Raw genomic sequence first — 17,360 nt, 5'->3', positions numbered from 1 at the left:
AGAGCGGGAACCCCAGGGACGACGGCCCAGGATCAGAGCGGGAACCCCGGGGACGATGGCCCAGGATCAGAGCGGAACCCCGGGGACGGCCCAGGATCAGAGCGTGAACCCCGGGGACGACGGCCCAGGATCAGAGCGGAACCCCGGGGACGGCCCAGGATCAGAGCGGAACCCCGGGGACGGCCCAGGATCAGAGCGTGAACCCCGGGGACGGCCCAGGATCAGAGCGGAACCCCGGGGACAATGGCCCAGGATCAGAGTGGAACCCCGGGGACGATGGCCCAGGATCAGAGCGCGAACCCCGGGGACGACGGCCCAGGATCAGAGCGCGAACCCCGGGGACGATGGCCCAGGATCAGAGCGGAACCCTGGGGACGATGGCCCAGGATCAGAGCGCGAACCCCAGGGACGATGGCCCAGGATCAGAGCGGAACCCCGGGGACGACGGCCCAGGATCAGAGCGGAACCCCGGGGACGATGGCCCAGGATCAGAGCGCGAACCCCGGGGACGACGGCCCAGGATCAGAGCGCGAACACTGGGGACGACGGCCCAGGATGAGAGCGGAACCCCGGGGACGATGATCAGGGGACCAGGATCAGAGCGGAACCCCGGGGACGGCCCAGATCAGAGCGGAACCCTGGGGACGGCCCAGGATCAGAGCCGAACCCCGGGGACGACGGCCCAGGATCAGAGCGGAACCCCGGGGACGATGATCAGGGGACCAGGATCAGAGCGCGAACCCTGGGGACGACGGCCCAGGATCAGAGCGCGAACCCCGGGGACGATGGCCCAGGATCAGAGCGGAACCCCGGGGACGACGGCCCAGGATCAGAGCGCGAACCCCGGGGACGATGATCAGGGGACCAGGATCAGAGCGTGAACCCCGGGGACGATGGCCCAGGATCAGAGCGCGAACCCTAGGGACGATGGCCCAGGATCAGAGCGGAACCCCGGGGACGACGGCCCAGGATCAGAGCGGAACCCCGGGGACGATGATCAGGGGACCAGGATCAGAGCGGAACCCTGGGGACGACGGCCCAGGATCAGAGCGGAACCCCGGGGACGATGATCAGGGGACCAGGATCAGAGCGGAACCCTGGGGACGACGGCCCAGGATCAGAGCGCGAACCCCGGGGACGACGGCCCAGGATCAGAGCGCGAACCCCGGGGACGATGGCCCAGGATCAGAGCGGAACCCTCGGGACGATGGCCCAGGATCAGAGCGCGAACCCCAGGGACGATGGCCCAGGATCAGAGCGGAACCCCGGGGACGACGGCCCAGGATCAGAGCGGAACCCCGGGGACGATGATCAGGGGACCAGGATCAGAGCGGAACCCCGGGGACGACGGCCCAGGATCAGAGCGCGAACCCTGGGGACGACGGCCCAGGATCAGAGCGCGAACCCTGGGGACGACAGCCCAGGATCAGAGCGCGAACCCCGGGGACGATGGCCCAGGATCAGAGCGCGAACCCCGGGGACGATGGTCCAGGATCAGAGCGCGAACCCCGGGGACGACGGCCCAGGATCAGAGCGTGAACCCTGGGGACAGCCCAGGATCAGAGCGGAACCCCGGGGACGGCCCAGGATCAGAGTGCGAACCCCGGGGACGATGGCCCAGGATCAGAGCGCGAACCCCAGGGACGATGGCCCAGGATCAGAGCGGAACCCCGGGGACGACGGCCCAGGATCAGAGCGGAACCCCGGGGAATATGGCCCAGGATCAGAGCGGAACCCTGGGGACGACGGCCCAGGATCAGAGCGGAACCCCGGGGACGACGGCCCAGGATCAGAGCGGAACCCCGGGGACGATGATCAGGGGACCAGGATCAGAGCGGAACCCTGGGGACGACGGCCCAGGATCAGAGCGCGAACCCCGGGGACGACGGCCCAGGATCAGAGCGCGAACCCCGGGGACGATGGCCCAGGATCAGAGCGCGAACCCCGGGGACGATGGCCCAGGATCAGAGCGGAACCCCGGGGACGACGGCCCAGGATCAGAGCGCGAACCCCGGGGACGATGGCCCAGGATCAGAGCGCGAACACCAGGGACGATGGCCCAGGATCAGAGCGGAACCCCGGGGACGACGGCCCAGGATCAGAGCGCGAACCCCGGGGACGATGGCCCAGGATCAGAGCGCGACCCCGGGGACGATGGTCCAGGATCAGAGCGCGAACCCCGGGGACAGCCCAGGATCAGAGCGGAACCCCGGGAACGGCCCAGGATCAGAGTGCGAACCCCGGGGACGATGGTCCAGGATCAGAGCGCGAACCCCGGGGACCATGGCCCAGGATCAGAGCGGAACCCCGGGGACGATGGCCCAGGATCAGAGCGCGAACCCCAGGGACGATGGCCCAGGATCAGAGCGGAACCCTGGGGACGACGGCCCAGGATCAGAGCGGAACCCCGGGGACGACGGCCCAGGATCAGAGCGTGAACCCCGGGGACGACGGCCCAGGATCAGAGCGCGAACCCCGGGGACGGCCCAGGATCAGAGCGGAACCCCGGGGACGATGGCCCAGGATCAGAGCGGAACCCCGGGGACGACGGCCCAGGATCAGAGCAGGAACCCCGGGGACGACGGCCCAGGATCAGAGCGGAACCCCGGGGACGACGGCCCAGGATCAGAGCGCGAACCCCGGGGACGACGGCCCAGGATCAGAGCGGAACCCCGGGGACGACGGCCCAGGATCAGAGCGGAACCCCGGGGACGACGGCCCAGGATCAGAGCGGAACCCCGGGGACGACGGCCCAGGATCAGAGCGGAACCCCGGGGACGACGGCCCAGGATCAGAGCGGAACCCCGGGGACGACGGCCCAGGATCAGAGCGGAACCCCGGGGACGACGGCCCAGGATCAGAGCGGAACCCCGGGGACGACGGCCCAGGATCAGAGCGGAACCCCGGGGAATATGGCCCAGGATCAGAGCGGAACCCTGGGGACGACGGCCCAGGATCAGAGCGGAACCCCGGGGACGACGGCCCAGGATCAGAGCGGAACCCCGGGGACGATGATCAGGGGACCAGGATCAGAGCGGAACCCTGGGGACGACGGCCCAGGATCAGAGCGCGAACCCCGGGGACGACGGCCCAGGATCAGAGCGCGAACCCCGGGGACGATGGCCCAGGATCAGAGCGCGAACCCCGGGGACGATGGCCCAGGATCAGAGCGGAACCCCGGGGACGACGGCCCAGGATCAGAGCGCGAACCCCGGGGACGATGGCCCAGGATCAGAGCGCGAACACCAGGGACGATGGCCCAGGATCAGAGCGGAACCCCGGGGACGACGGCCCAGGATCAGAGCGCGAACCCCGGGGACGATGGCCCAGGATCAGAGCGCGAACCCCGGGGACGATGGTCCAGGATCAGAGCGCGAACCCCGGGGACAGCCCAGGATCAGAGCGGAACCCCGGGAACGGCCCAGGATCAGAGTGCGAACCCCGGGGACGATGGTCCAGGATCAGAGCGCGAACCCCAGGGACCATGGCCCAGGATCAGAGCGGAACCCCGGGGACGATGGCCCAGGATCAGAGCGCGAACCCCAGGGACGATGGCCCAGGATCAGAGCGGAACCCTGGGGACGACGGCCCAGGATCAGAGCGGAACCCCGGGGACGACGGCCCAGGATCAGAGCGTGAACCCCGGGGACGACGGCCCAGGATCAGAGCGCGAACCCCGGGGACGGCCCAGGATCAGAGCGGAACCCCGGGGACGATGGCCCAGGATCAGAGCGGAACCCCGGGGACGACGGCCCAGGATCAGAGCAGGAACCCCGGGGACGACGGCCCAGGATCAGAGCGGAACCCCGGGGACGACGGCCCAGGATCAGAGCGCGAACCCCGGGGACGACGGCCCAGGATCAGAGCGGAACCCCGGGGACGACGGCCCAGGATCAGAGCGGAACCCCGGGGACGACGGCCCAGGATCAGAGCGGAACCCCGGGGACGACGGCCCAGGATCAGAGCGGAACCCCGGGGACGACGGCCCAGGATCAGAGCGGAACCCCGGGGACGACGGCCCAGGATCAGAGCGGAACCCCGGGGACGACGGCCCAGGATCAGAGCGGAACCCCGGGGACGATGGCCCAGGATCAGAGCGCGAACCCCGGGGACGACGGCCCAGGATCAGAGCGCGAACCCCGGGGACGATGGCCCAGGATCAGAGCGGAACCCTGGGGACGATGGCCCAGGATCAGAGCGCGAACCCCAGGGACGATGGCCCAGGATCAGAGCGGAACCCCGGGGACGACGGCCCAGGATCAGAGCGGAACCCCGGGGACGATGATCAGGGGACCAGGATCAGAGCGGAACCCTGGGGACGACGGCCCAGGATCAGAGCGGAACCCCGGGGACGACGGCCCAGGATCAGAGCGTGAACCCCAGGGACGATGGCCCAGGATCAGAGCGGAACCCCGGGGACGACGGCCCAGGATCAGAGCGGAACCCCGGGGACGACGGCCCAGGATCAGAGCGCGAACCCTGGGGACGACGGCCCAGGATCAGAGCGGAACCCCGGGGACGACGGCCCAGGATCAGAGCGCGAACCCTGGGGACGACGGCCCAGGATCAGAGCGGAACCCCGGGGACGATGGCCCAGGATCAGAGCGGAACCCCGGGGACGACGGCCCAGGATCAGAGCGCGAACCCCGGGGACGATGGCCCAGGATCAGAGCGGGAACCCTGGGGACGATGGCCCAGGATCAGAGCGGAACCCTGGGGACGACGGCCCAGGATCAGAGCGGAACCCCGGGGACGATGGCCCAGGATCAGAGCGGAACCCCGGGGACGGCCCAGGATCAGAGCGGAACCCCGGGGACGACGGCCCAGGATCAGAGCGGAACCCCGGGGACGACGGCCCAGGATCAGAGCGGAACCCCGGGGACGACGGCCCAGGATCAGAGCGCGAACCCCGGGGACGACGGCCCAGGATCAGAGCGGAACCCCGGGGACGATGGCCCAGGATCAGAGCGGAACCCCGGGGACGGCCCAGGATCAGAGCGGAACCCCGGGGACGATGGCCCAGGATCAGAGCGCGAACCCTGGGGACGACGGCCCAGGATCAGAGCGCGAACCCCGGGGACGATGGCCCGAGACTCGGCGGGCGCTCGGAGCAGTGGCTTCATGGCTGCCCCCGCTCAGAGAGGCCAAGGGTCTTGCCCGGGACCACGCGGCCGAACAGTCACGGCCCGGGGTGGGGGTGGTTATGGGGGGAGATGACACCGACAGGTGCTCCTGCCCAGACTCCTGCCCCACGGGTGCCGGGGAGACAGGAGAGCCCCTGCTCGGGGCCAAGGGCTGCCTGCCGTCCCGGCCAGAGCTGGTCTCCCAAGGAGGACCGTGTCACTCGGGGCTTGCCCGAGGCGCCACCGTGTCCAGCAGCAGGCCCGGCTGTGGACTCTGGATTTGGCAGACAGGAGCCAGCCGGGGCCAGGTTCCAGGGTCAAGAACGTGGCCTGTGGCAGGGAAGAGCCTCAGCTCCTCAGCCGGGGACACAGGACAAGTGAGTGGCATCTCTCCGTGTCTCACGGGGGCAGCACCCAGAGCAGGTGAGATGGACGGAGCGACCCCGGCAGGGTTGTGGGCCAGGACGCCTGGCACGGGGTCTGCACCTCCCTGGAGGCTGCTCAGAAACGCAGGCTCGTGGGTCCTGGGACCTGCTGGGTCGGAACCAGGGTGGGGGCCAGGGACTGGTGCTGTCCCCAGCTTCCCACGGCTTCTGACACCTGCTCCATCCACTGGGCTGGATCAGAAGTCAGGAAGCTGTCTCCATACGCGGACAGAGGACACACAACACGGGCTCTGAGCACCAGCTGAGCTGTCAGCTCCAGCGCTGTGGGCCCAGCAGCTGAGCACAGCGCCGCACGACTGGGCGGGGCTGGGTGCCAATAAAACTTTATTAACACAAACAGGCAGGCCTGGCGTGCGAGCCCTGGGCTTGGCCTCGCTGCCCCAGCTCTGTGCACAGAGCAGCCGTGCCGGCGTCTCCAGGGAGCTGCCCGGTGCTGTCCACTCTGGACCGCCCTGCCCGCTCCCTCTGTGCTCCCGGGCGGCCCCCGCGGGTCTGAGAAGGCCAGGCCAGGGCCACCCCAGGGTGCTGGGCCAGCGAGGGGCGGGCGGAGGGAGGCTGGGGGAGGGTCGCTGCGAGGGATGATAACACACACGGCTAATTGACAGCAGCTGCTGTTCCAGGCAGAGACTTGTCAGCTGTGATTAAGCAAGGCTGCCTTTAGGCCAATCAACTTCAAAATTATGCAAATGGAGCCGCAGCCCAGACCACAAGGACGGCACAGGGCCCCTCTCCCGCTCCCCACCAGCCTGCAGGCCCCCCCACCCCCAAGCAGTCTTCCACTCTCGGCAACCCCTGGAACCGGCTCCACTTCTGGGGGTTAACGACTCTCCCACCCACACGTTCCGTAATTGGCACAAAAGCTGCTGAACTGGTGGTGAGCCGGCAGCCGCCCAGAGCCAGGCTGGGCCGGACGCTGCTCTCCAGTGTCAGCTGCCCCAGCCATTAGCCGGGCCTGGTCAGCCAGTGCCCCAGGCGATCCACACCCAGGAGGACTGCCTGGTGGCAGTGGCTGGACATGGAGGAAAATGGTGCTTCCCAAGGTGGCAGGAGCCGGTCTCGGCCACCCCCTGAGTGCCGGCAGACCCCTGGCCACCTCGCTCTCACCAGCCCCACGGCCCCCGGCTCGGCCGGCCGCCGCCTCTGCTGACGCTGCTCACCCAGGCAGAGTGTGGGAGGGGAGGTGCAGGGGGGACTGGGGGGAGGACAGACCCTCAGCCATGGCAGAAATCTAGCCCTAGTCTTACAAGGAGCGAGTGCTGGTCCAGGTCGGCGACACAGGCCGCAGCGCTGCCGTCAACGGATGTGGGGGGGGGGAAGCACGGATCTCGGCCCCGGAGCCCCGGAGCCAAGTGGTCCAAGCCCTGGCACTGAGAAGTGGAGGCCACGCGGCCCGTGCCCCCCGCCCATCCCCCCTGCCCTGGGCCTGGTGGCAGTGTTGCTCCCTGGGTGAACGCTTAGACCCCTCCTGATGGAGCTGCACACGGATCCAGGGTCGCCCCAGTGCAGCACTCCCGGGCGGAGCCCCCAGCCCAGCCGCGACGCGAGGGTCCCTCTCGGGGGCAGGGGCTCCGGCACAGAGCCTTTACCCCCTACCCTCCCCCATTCCCCTGGCCCGGCCTGGCTCGGCTGGGCCCAAGATGCTGCCTCAGGCTGTTCAGAGATCCAACAACCCTCATAATGGGGAGGAAACCGCGGAATTTCAGAGCACGGGTTGACGTCCGGGTAAACAGTGTTACAGAGGCCTAATTAGCGTGTGGCTTCTGGGGACTGCCGGCTGCAACTTCTGGGGAGCGGCGCGGGAGCATCAAAAGTGTGTGCAAAAGAGCTTTGTCGGCAGGAAACCCGGCGGCGGGACAGGGCTCCGCGGCGAGGGGGTGCGGGCTGCGGGGCCCACGGCCACGGCCATGAGAGATCTGCAGTGCAGGCTGGTCTCGGCCAGGGCCCCGCACGTAAAGTGGGGTGCCGATCCGCCCCCCTCGAGCGGGTCACAGGGGAGATGGACGGATGGACTCCCCAGGCCGGGCTTCCTCCGCCCTTCCCGTCCTGCCGGTGCACGGCGCAGTGGGCGATGGGTGGTCATCGGTCTCGCATGAGGACAGAGGCAGTCACTTCTGGGGGTCTCCTGCTGCCCAGCACGGGGCTCCCTCCACCAGACACCACGCCGGCCGCCCCAGCCTCACATCTCCCGCGAGGCTCGGATGGACACAGCCTCGTGCCCCTATGGTTAGCTGCGGTAGGGGGGGCGTGCCCTAGACTGTAGCCCACAGAGCCGAACCTGGCTCAGGGACAAAGGACAGGGCCGGCCGCTCGGGGCCGAGGGAGGGAAGGCCTGTTGCGTGAGCACCTACTATGTGTCCTGCACATGCTGGGTGTCTTACAAACATCGTCTCCTTCCACTCCCACGAGAGGAGGGGTTACTGCCCCCCCACCCCGCCTGCAGAGAGAACCAAACCTCAGAGGGGTTGTGTGCCATGGGCAAGGCCACACCGCTGCCGAGGGCCTCGGCCCCGGCCCGGGCCTTGGGGAGGAAGGGGGAGGAGCTGGGAGCTGCCGCTCCTGGAAACCAAGCCACTTCCCATCTCCCAGGGCCTGCGGGGAGCGGCGCCGAGGCTCTAGGGACCCAGGGCCTCAGTTTCCCAGGCTCACCCCGGCCGGCCAGGTCCCCTCCAGCGCCGGGGACTCCCCACAGCTCCCGGGGGGCCATCCTGCTGGCTCTGCACCCCTGCCCTCCCCCTCGGCTCCGGCTTATTTTAAAACAATCAGCATTTGGCTCCAGTCGTGAAAGATGAGATGTGGGCGTGGTGTTAGGAGGAGTGGGGCACACTGTGCCCAGGAAAGAAAGGGGTCACTGGCTGGCGTGGGCCGCCCCAAAATGTCTCAGACCGGGGGCGGGGGGCAGATCTGCTGCGGCTCCCTCCCTCCCTTCTCCCCACCCATCAATCATTCGGGCAGGAAATTCACTGAGCACCTACTGTGCGCTGGTCCTGGCTCCAGACCCCCCAACCCCCGGGAACACAGTTGGGGGGGTAGGCAGGCACAGGGAGGGGCGCTCTCTGCCCCGGAGGGACCCTCCCCTTGGGGTGTCCATGGGTGAGGCCCCTGCAGGCCACTGGCTGCCCAGGGCTGGAGCCCAGGCTGACGCCCTCTGAGCCCCCCGGCTGCGCAGCCAGAACTGGGTGAGGACGCGGCGGTGGCGTTGGGGGCTGGGGTTGGGGGCTGGGCGTGGGGTGGGTGGAGGCGGCGAGGGCCTGGCCACGGCCTCGGATGGCTACAGATGAACTCCGGTTCATCCGCTTCCCAACCGTGCCGAGGAGAGAAAATAGCTTTCACACTATATTTTCTGATTTTTTTTTCACTCCACTGCTTCTAAATCGATCCAGAACAGATTGTCCAATTGTTTGAATTTCAAGACAGAAGTCTCCTAATCTTTCTCTCATCCTGCCCAGAATTCTGCTGGGCCCCCGCCTGCCTCTGGCGACCTCATGGCTCATGCCAGCCCCAGCGGCGTGCCCAAGGCTGTGCCCGCCTCACCCACTGTCCCGTGGACCTGCAGGTGCCCACGAGGGGCTGGAGCTCCACGCACCCAGGCGCCTTCACGTCCAGGAACCCACTGCCTTCCCAGAAGAACAGAGCTGGCCAGGCCCCCCGGGGTCCTGGCGCCACCCCACCTCCCTCTGCCAATCGTGGGTGCTGGCCCGAGTCACGGCAGCGCGGCAGACAGGCGTCATGTCGGAGACCAGTGGGGCTGCAGCCACGCCGACTGGCACTGTCCGTCCTGGTCACGCCACGCGCTGCCATCCTGGGCCCACACAGGACAAAGCTCGAATGCTGCAGCCCACGCCTAAGCCTGGGCTTCTGTCCCGTTTGCCACAAATGCCACGCAAGAGCCACGCCAGAACACGGAAAGATCCCAAACCCATTCTCCAAGGCTCCCCCCGGCCTGCCAGCTCCCTCCACTGCCTGCCTCATTTAACCATCATCCCAGGGGAAGCCACCGTCACTGCCACCTCCGGGGAGGCCTCCTGGATGCTCCCCACCTCGCCCATCACCCACGCCTTCCCTGACCCATGCGCCCAGACCGAACAGGTGACGGCAGCCACATCTCTCGGAAGCCCGGCAGGAGCTGTCTCAGGAGCAAAAGACCTGGCGACCCAGCAGATGGCCGCCCATGGCACCTGCCACCGCCCCTGTGGCGTTACAGACCCTGCCTCCCTCAACCTGCAGGCTGGGGACAACCCTCACGGCTCCCTCAGACCCCGTCCCCTCCCCGGGGGCTGGCTCTCCCCCTCACCGGAGGGAGGGACGAGCACAAAGAAGTGGGTGGGGCCTGCCTGTGGGGACCATTTTGCTGGGTCTCTGGGAGGTGGCCGCAGGAGGGCCTGCTGTGGACCTATTTTATAGGAGAGGAAACTGAGGCAGACAGGAGCAAGGCGGCCGGGCATCAGCTGTGAGCCTGCACCCACGCCAGGCCCTGCCTGCCCGGAGTGTCCTTGGCCCCCCGGTAGAAGCAGCAGAAGCCCAGATCCTGGCTTTGCCATGTAGCTGCTGGGCGCCCTAGCCCAGGTCACCCGGCGTCTCCGAGCCTCCAGCAGACGGACGGCACCCGCACCTGCTCACACTGTCCCGACGGTGACGGGAGGTGCGGTGTGCGAGGTCTCGCAGCCGCCTTGGGCAGAGCAGGCTGGGCCGTGCTGGGGCTCCGCAGGCCAGCGTCTGCCCAGTGGCCAGCAGTTCCCCTGTGGTCCTTTCCCCAGCCCTGGCCTCGGGCCCCCCGGGAGGGCTCGGACAGCCCAGAGGCCCGCACCACGCTGCTCCCCGGCTCTCCCCAGATGGAACCTGAGCACGTGTGCCGCCTTCACTTCCTGTTCACCTTGGCCTGGCACAGATGACCACCTGCGGGGGGGAGGGTGCCATCCCCCTCCCCTGCCCAAAGCGGGGAGGATGTGGGGATGTCGGGAAGTCCAGGCCCCCCCCGAGCAGCAGGCGAGGAAGCCAGGGGCTGAGCCCAGCCTCATCTAGCCCCGTGGACGCCAGGCAGCCTGGGCCTCGGATTCCATCCATGCGCCCCAGTCAGCATGAGCAAGGGGCTTGCAACCGCAAGGTTCCACCCCGGGGCCTCTTGCACCTTCTGAGCTGAGCCCGTGATGCCGCCTGATGGCGTCACGTGTTCACCTGCCTGCCCACCCGGCACCCCCATCCCTCCCTCCTTTCATCCGTGGCGCACCTAACACACGCCAGCCCCGGGCCAGGTGCCGAATCCAGAGCTAACGAGGAACGGGGTTAACCTCTGCCCTCTGCCCTCCCACTGTGCTGCCCCCTCTGCCATGTGGTGCACAGGGCTGACACTAACCACGCTGGTGACGTGTACGGCGCAAGTCCCCCAGGCCAAGCACCAAGCACACCCTTGGATTTGCTCGTTTAATCCTTGCAAGAATCCAGGTGGGCTCTGGGGCTCAGAAAGGTGGGGTAACTCGCCCGCAGTCACACAGCCAGCAGGCTGGCATCCGGAGCCTGGCTGCACCCGCAGAGCTCAGAGAGCCCACAGTGGTGGGCACTGTGGCCGGTCGGGCGCCTGGACGGTGACAGCCCCACCTGTGGTTCTCACAGCCACTGTCTGAGCCATCGTCCCCATCACGGCCAACCTTCTGCAAAATGACGCTGGCCACGCACAGCCCAGCGCTGGCCGCAGCTAAGACGTGGAGCTAGAATGGCACCCGGGGGCCTGAGCCGGCTCCCGCACCCCCTGCTCCGTGGCTGCCACGGTGCTGGGTGGTCTGCTTACTGCCTGCTTTCCCCCCATCATCCCACAAGCCCCACCCCAGAAGCCCCTCCCCGGGGGTCCAGGGGTCCCGGAATGAGCCGATCCCGCTCCTGCGTGGCTACCCAGGCGGCAGAGGCTGACACAGCACCGCATGCACACCACACGCTAAATGAGCGGTCCACGCAGTCAGCGTGGCCGGTTCTCACAATGACCCATTTTGCAGGGGAGGACGCTGAGGCCAAAGCACTCACGACTTGTTCAAGGTCACGGGGGGTGGGGTGGTGGAGAGCGGAGGGCAGCGTCGTTGGCCCCGGGGAGCGGGTGCCGGGGGTGGGGCTCCTGGAAGGCGGGAGACCTAACAAAGGCCGTCAGAGCACACGGCGGAGGGCGCAGGCCGGCTGCTGCCCGGCAGAGGGCTGGACAGGGGCCAGGCCCTCCAGGGTGCCATGGTGATGCGGGCAGAGGCAGCCCCCAGGGGCTCGGAGCCGGCAGCTCCAGCCCGGGGGCTCCGGGACCGCGGAGGAGCAGGGCTTCTGGACTGTGGCACAGCAGCGCCGGGTCTTTGTTTACTGTCTAGAATTTTCCACGTGACGGCCTCGCTGCTCTGGCTCTCCCAGCCTCACAGAGCACGGCTGATCCACAGCCTCCCGGCTCGGGGCTCGGCACTCCCCAGAGAAAGCAGGGGCCTGCCCTGGGGTGATGGCAGGTAATGGATACGGAAGAGCTTTGTAAAAAGCGCCTGTCAGGGGGCCAGCACCGTGGCACAGCAGGTGAAGCCGCCACCTGTGACGTCAGCATCCCCACACGGGCGCCGGTTCAAATCCCGGCTGCTCCATTTCTCATCCAGCCCCCTGTGAGAGGCCTGGGAAAAGCAGGGGAAGAGGACCCAAGGGCTTGGGTCCCTGCCCCCCCGAGTGGGAGACCCGGATGAAGCCCCTGGCGCCTGGCCCAACCCAGCCGCTGCGGCCCTCTGGGGAGTGAATCAGCGGATGGAAGCTCCCTGGCTTGCTCTCATTCCAATGAATATATCTTAACAACAATGATAATAACAAAAAAGCAGCTGCCAGGCCAGGTTGGAACAGAGGAAGCTGCCCCCGCCCCCTGCTACTTAGCACACCCCTAGGAGCCCTTCCAGACCCCAGCCAGGCACCTCTTCCAGGAAGCCCTCCGTGACTCCTCTCCATGCCGGATTTCCTTTTGTTCGGCTGCCCTGACTCTGTCCCCCCTCCCCGCCCCTACTTGCAAAACCTGGGCCAGGACAAGGCTTCCGATCTGAGCTCCCTGCCCCGGGGCCGGCACTCCATCTGGCACAGCGGGGCTGTGAATCCCACTGCACACAGGCACGGCTCTCCCGACAAAGGAAAGCAAATCGCCACCATCCCCAGCGCCCGGTAGCCTCGCGGGAAGCACTCGCGCCGGCTTGTGGAAGGCTTTGCCTTTATTTTTAATGTGTGCCGATCTCTCAGAAAGCAGCACTTTATTTTGAGCCCATCAAGCGGTGAGGAGCTGTGGAGTCTGGCAGAGCAGACGAACTTTCCCAGCCCGATTTCCCAAGGCGAAGCCCCGGGCCGCGGCCCTGCTCGCCCTGGGCCTCGCCCCTGCCCTGTGCCGCACCGCGCCGGGCATCTCTCGGGGCAGCCGGCTGCAGTAATCGGATTCCGTAGCCGGGAGTTAAAGATGAGGCTTTGTCTCGTTTTCCAGGGAAGTGTGCGCGTGAACACTGGGCTTTTCCTCCCGGGCTCCGCGGAGCTCCCAGAACTTAATTCAGTGTTAAATGGGTGTCAACTGGGAGCCGCCCGCGTGATTCCTCCAGGACGCGGGTGTGCGGGCGCGGGCGGACGGCGGCCACACGCGGCTCCCTGAGGAACCTGGCCGGGCAGGCGTCCACGTGGCAGGGAGAGGCGCCCGGGCCTGCTGCAGGGGGCGCGCCCTGAGGCTGCAGTGCCAACACCATCGGGGTGCTCGGCCCACCCCCCCACCAGCCCCACCGGGCCTCTGGACAATGCCTGCCCCGGCCATAAAGGACATCGGATTCACGGTGTGACCTTGAGCCCACCCTGAGCCTGCTCTGGGCCTCAGTGTCCCCATCCTGACCCAGGAAGCAGATGAGCCTCAGCTCCCACCAGCAGCAGCTCCGGGGGCGGGGGGGCTCCCTCCGTGCAGCCTAGCCCCCCACCCCCTCCCCCACTACAGCCACGGCTGGCTGGGCTCCCTGGGGTGGGGGCTGCAGAGGATGCTGTGACAGGGGACCCCGGGGGCAGGACCGAGTGGCCTCCAGGTCTCCCCTTGCGGGAGAGAAGAAGAAGAGAAGGGGCCCCTCCCCTGCCATGGCTTGTCGGGGGTGGACAGCAGACGGCACCCGGATGTCCCAGAGGAGGGTGTGACCGGGTGGTCCCGCACAGCGGCCCTGCAGAACAGCCTTTAGAAAGGGAGACCCCTGGGTTCTCAGGCCGACCTGCAGTTCCGTCACTCAGAAACATTGGAGAGCGGGGGCCAGGATGCTGGGGAGGCGGGCAGGGGGCTCTGCATTCACCCCAAGATCTGTCGGCTGGGGGCAGTCCCTTTCACCTGAGCCTGGGACGGGCTATGTCCGGGGCCAGTCCGGAGAAGGAGGGCCCAGTGCTCCTCTGAACTGGGCGGCACTGGGCCGGGCCCCGGCAGGGCCGTGGGGTGACCACGCCGAGTCCGGCTTCTCGCCTGCACAGCAGCATCCCTGCTGCCAGCCCCCAGCACGGCGCCCGGCTCCCTGGGGAGCCTGCCAGGCGCAGTCCCCTGCTGTGGAGACAAAGTCGCCACGGGAGACAGCCAGACGCGGTGTGCACCTGCGACCCCCTCCGGAGGCCAAGGGGCTGGGCCCGGCAGTGCCCTTGCCTCTCACTCAGGGTGGCCAGCAGGGCGGAGGGGCGTGCAGGGGTTCGAGACGGCCCTGGAGAGCACACCCATGTCTTGTCCCAGAGTGCCCCTCCCCTCCGCCTTGCCCTCCCCGGGGCTCGGGTGCCCCTGGTTCAGAGGCTCCCGCCCCACCCCCCGAGCACCTGCACTTTGCCCCAGCCGTCTCTGCCCAGGGCACCTACACCTCCTCCCTTTTTTGCACTGACTCCTGCCAGCCCCGTCTGGCCTAGGCCTCCTGGCCCAACCCCTCCCAGGCTCCCTGGGGCAAATGCGCCCCCACGTGAGACCCCACAGCCCGGCGCTCACCCCAGGCCCCTGCAACCCTACTGGCTTCTCAGGGGCCAAGGAGCCGTGAGGCAGCAAGCACGGGGCTCACTGAAGAGGGGGATGGGGCGGGGGGCAAAAGGACGGACGTGTGACACGTGACGAGGGAGTGGCTGAAGCGGATCCTGCTTTCTGTCCGAGCCTGGCCCCTGCCCTCCCGTCCTGTCCTGTCCTGTCCAGCTGCCCTGATGGGCTCCAGGCCGGGCGGCCCAGGAAAGCGGGGTGGACACACACACACTCACAGGCCCCGCTGGGCCGCTCCCCTCTCGGCCTCTCCCTGCGGCGGGGACAGCGCTGGGCGCTCGTGGGACAGGGCTGCGGGACCTTCCGGGCACTCGTGCTGCATCTCAGCCTCCGGCAGCTGTGCGGGACAGATGGCCGCTGGCGGGGGGTTCCTGCCTGAGCAGCCACGGACCCTCGGGTTCTGAGCCAGCCTGGGGGCCGTCCCGGGCTGACCCCAGGCACTGAGCTGCATTCAGATTCTGATCGCCGCCTGCCCCGAGTGAGAGCTTCGGTCACACGTGCACGATCGGCATCAGGCCAGGGCACTGCCCCTCGCCACGATCCGGTCAGAGCTGACCTTGTCCTTCCACCGTGGCCGCCACGGGCCGTCGGGAGCCGGGAGCGCGCACACAGCCCCTTCGGAGACCCCCTCCACCATTTTCCAGGCCAGGCAACTGAGGCCCAGAGCAGGACGGGCACCTGCCTGGGGTCACCCAGCCCTCAGCGGTGGGTGGCAGTGGCTCCGTCCACTTTGCAGCCCAGGGAAAGAGGCTCAGAGCGGCCCGAGCCCTGCCCAAGGTCGCGCGGCCAGCCCTGGGTGGCTGGCGCCTTCTGCTGCCCCCAGCGCGGTCTGGGGTTCCCCAGGAGGCAGCAACCACAGAGCCTAGGGCTCGGACGGCAGAGCGCAGGGCAGACTCCGAGGCGCACGGCACTGCTCCCTGCTGATTATGTAACTCCCGGCCCGGCCCGTGCCCCGGAGGGCTGGCTGGGGCCGCCAGCCCGCAGAAGACGCCCCCCAGCCCGGGCCTGGCCCTCCAGCAGCCCCCTTCTTTCCAAAGAGACACTGGAGGTGCCGGGACACACTGGCTTTTTTTTTTTTTTCTCCCTCCTTCTCCCCCTCTGGCTGAGTAGCAAATACTAACACTAATAATGATAATAATAATAATTAGAATAAATATAACCTGAAGGCGCTTGGGGTCTCGTTACCATGGCAACCGCTGGCGCTAATGAGCTTGCCAGGCCGCCCAGCCCCGGGCGCGGGATCAATATCGATTGGGCTCGGGGAGGCGGCGGCCGAGACTCCCGCGGAGGCCACGCGGCGGGCTGGGACCCCGGGGACACGCACTTGCGGGGGGCTTCCCCACCCGTTGCGCCGCCCATCTGGGGCCCCCGGCACCTGCCAGGTCCGCAGAGTGGCTCCAGCGCCCTGTCCAGCGCGCACCGGGCTCCAGGCTCACTGCGCTCCTGGACGCGGGTCCTCCCCTCGGACGCGGATTTCGGTCTCCGCCGCAGCGTCCCAGCTGACGCGCCCAGGACTGCCCCGCCGACCCAGGTCCCTAACTCTCCAGGGTTCAGAGACCCCGACCTTGGCGAACCCTGGCACGGACCCCAAAGCCTGGCCACGGGCCGTCCCGCGCGGCTCCTGCTCCCAGACCCTCCCCTCGTCGTCCCTGGTCCCGTCCTAAGGTGCTGCGACCCCCGGTGCACCGCACCCTCCTCTACCCGCGCGCCCACCCTTCTCCGCCCAGGGCGCTCGCACCCCTTCTCCAGAGCCCCGCCGCCGCAGACCCCGCCCCCCACTCGCCGGGACCCTCCTCCGCCACGAGCTCCGCCCTCGGCCCCTTTCCCCAAACGCCGGGACCCCGGCCCGGGTACGCCCTTCCCCCGCGCAGCCCCCTCCCGGCTCGTCCGGGGCGCGCAGCTCACCTGGCGCCCGCCGCTCGCTCGCTCGCTCGGTCCTCGCTCCGCCGCCTGCTGGGGCGCGGGGGCTGCCCACGCCCCCGCGGTGCCCTCGCGGCCGCCGCCGCAACAGTTGTCCGGGTTCCGGGGGCTGCGGGGCTGCGGGGCCGGCGCCCGGAAGGGGCCCGCTCCTAGGCGCGCCGGGCGCGGCGCGGCGCTCCGCCGGGCGCTCGCGCTCCTGCTCCCGCGCCCGGCCGCCCGCCAGCCCCGCGCCCCGCGCCGCGCCCGCCGCCGCCGCCGCCGCGCTCGCCGCCGCCGCCGCCCGCTCCCCCTCGCCCTCTGCTGCCCTCTCTCCGCGCTCGCGGCGCCCCGCCGGCCTGGCCCCGCCGCGAGCCGGCGAGCGAGCGCCCCTCGCCGCCCGCCGCCCTCCCTCTCTCCTTATCGCTCCTCTCTCCGGCGCCGCAGCTCCTGTGCGCTCCGCGCGCTCTCGCTCCCCCTCACGCGTCTCTTGATTGTTCCTGGGCGAGCCGCTCTGCTCTGCCGCGCCTCCAGTTCTGCGCCTTACTTTCGCTCTGCCTCCCCGCTTCCCCCCTGCCCTCCTGCTCCCCGGGCTGTGGCCCTGACCTCGCCCTGCTGCAGTCTCCGCGGGCTCCTAGGGCAGTGGCCAGCCGAGGGCAGCCGTTCAACCCCTGTGTGGTAGATGGGGCAATTGAGGCGCCCCGACCTGCAGGCTTCCTGGGGTGGGTGCACCCTGGCCTCATCCCACCCTGGGGGCCGAACCGAGCCTGGGGAGCCTCTGCCCTCCCTGCGAGGGAGGGGCACGACTCCCTCTCCCTGCAACAAGGGGCAGGTGGGCCCGTGCCTGGGTTCCAGCAGGAGCGTGGTTGTCAGGTGGATCTGGGCTGGGGCCCT

General features: G+C 68.7%; 1 protein-coding gene across 2 annotated transcripts in view; it reads right to left on the bottom strand.

The window, feature by feature from the left end:
• SHISAL1 (shisa like 1) overlaps positions 1-17,119 on the bottom strand; it is a 60,226-nt gene extending 43,107 nt beyond the window's left edge. The window contains exon 1 of one of the 2 annotated variants that reach the window (XM_062201923.1): positions 17,073-17,119. The gene's annotated coding sequence lies outside the window, so the exon portion shown is untranslated. Of the gene's footprint in view, positions 1-16,475; positions 16,512-17,072 lie in introns of those variants that run through there. The other variant, XM_062201922.1, reaches the window with a different exon arrangement.
• Positions 17,120-17,360: the final 241 nt, after the last annotated feature.

The sequence above is a fragment of the Lepus europaeus genome, chromosome 10, assembly GCF_033115175.1.
Source record: "Lepus europaeus isolate LE1 chromosome 10, mLepTim1.pri, whole genome shotgun sequence".
In the NCBI taxonomy this organism is placed as follows: domain Eukaryota; kingdom Metazoa; phylum Chordata; class Mammalia; order Lagomorpha; family Leporidae; genus Lepus; species Lepus europaeus.
Note: the sequence above shows the minus strand (reverse complement) of the source record. Positions and strands in the feature narration are given on the sequence as shown.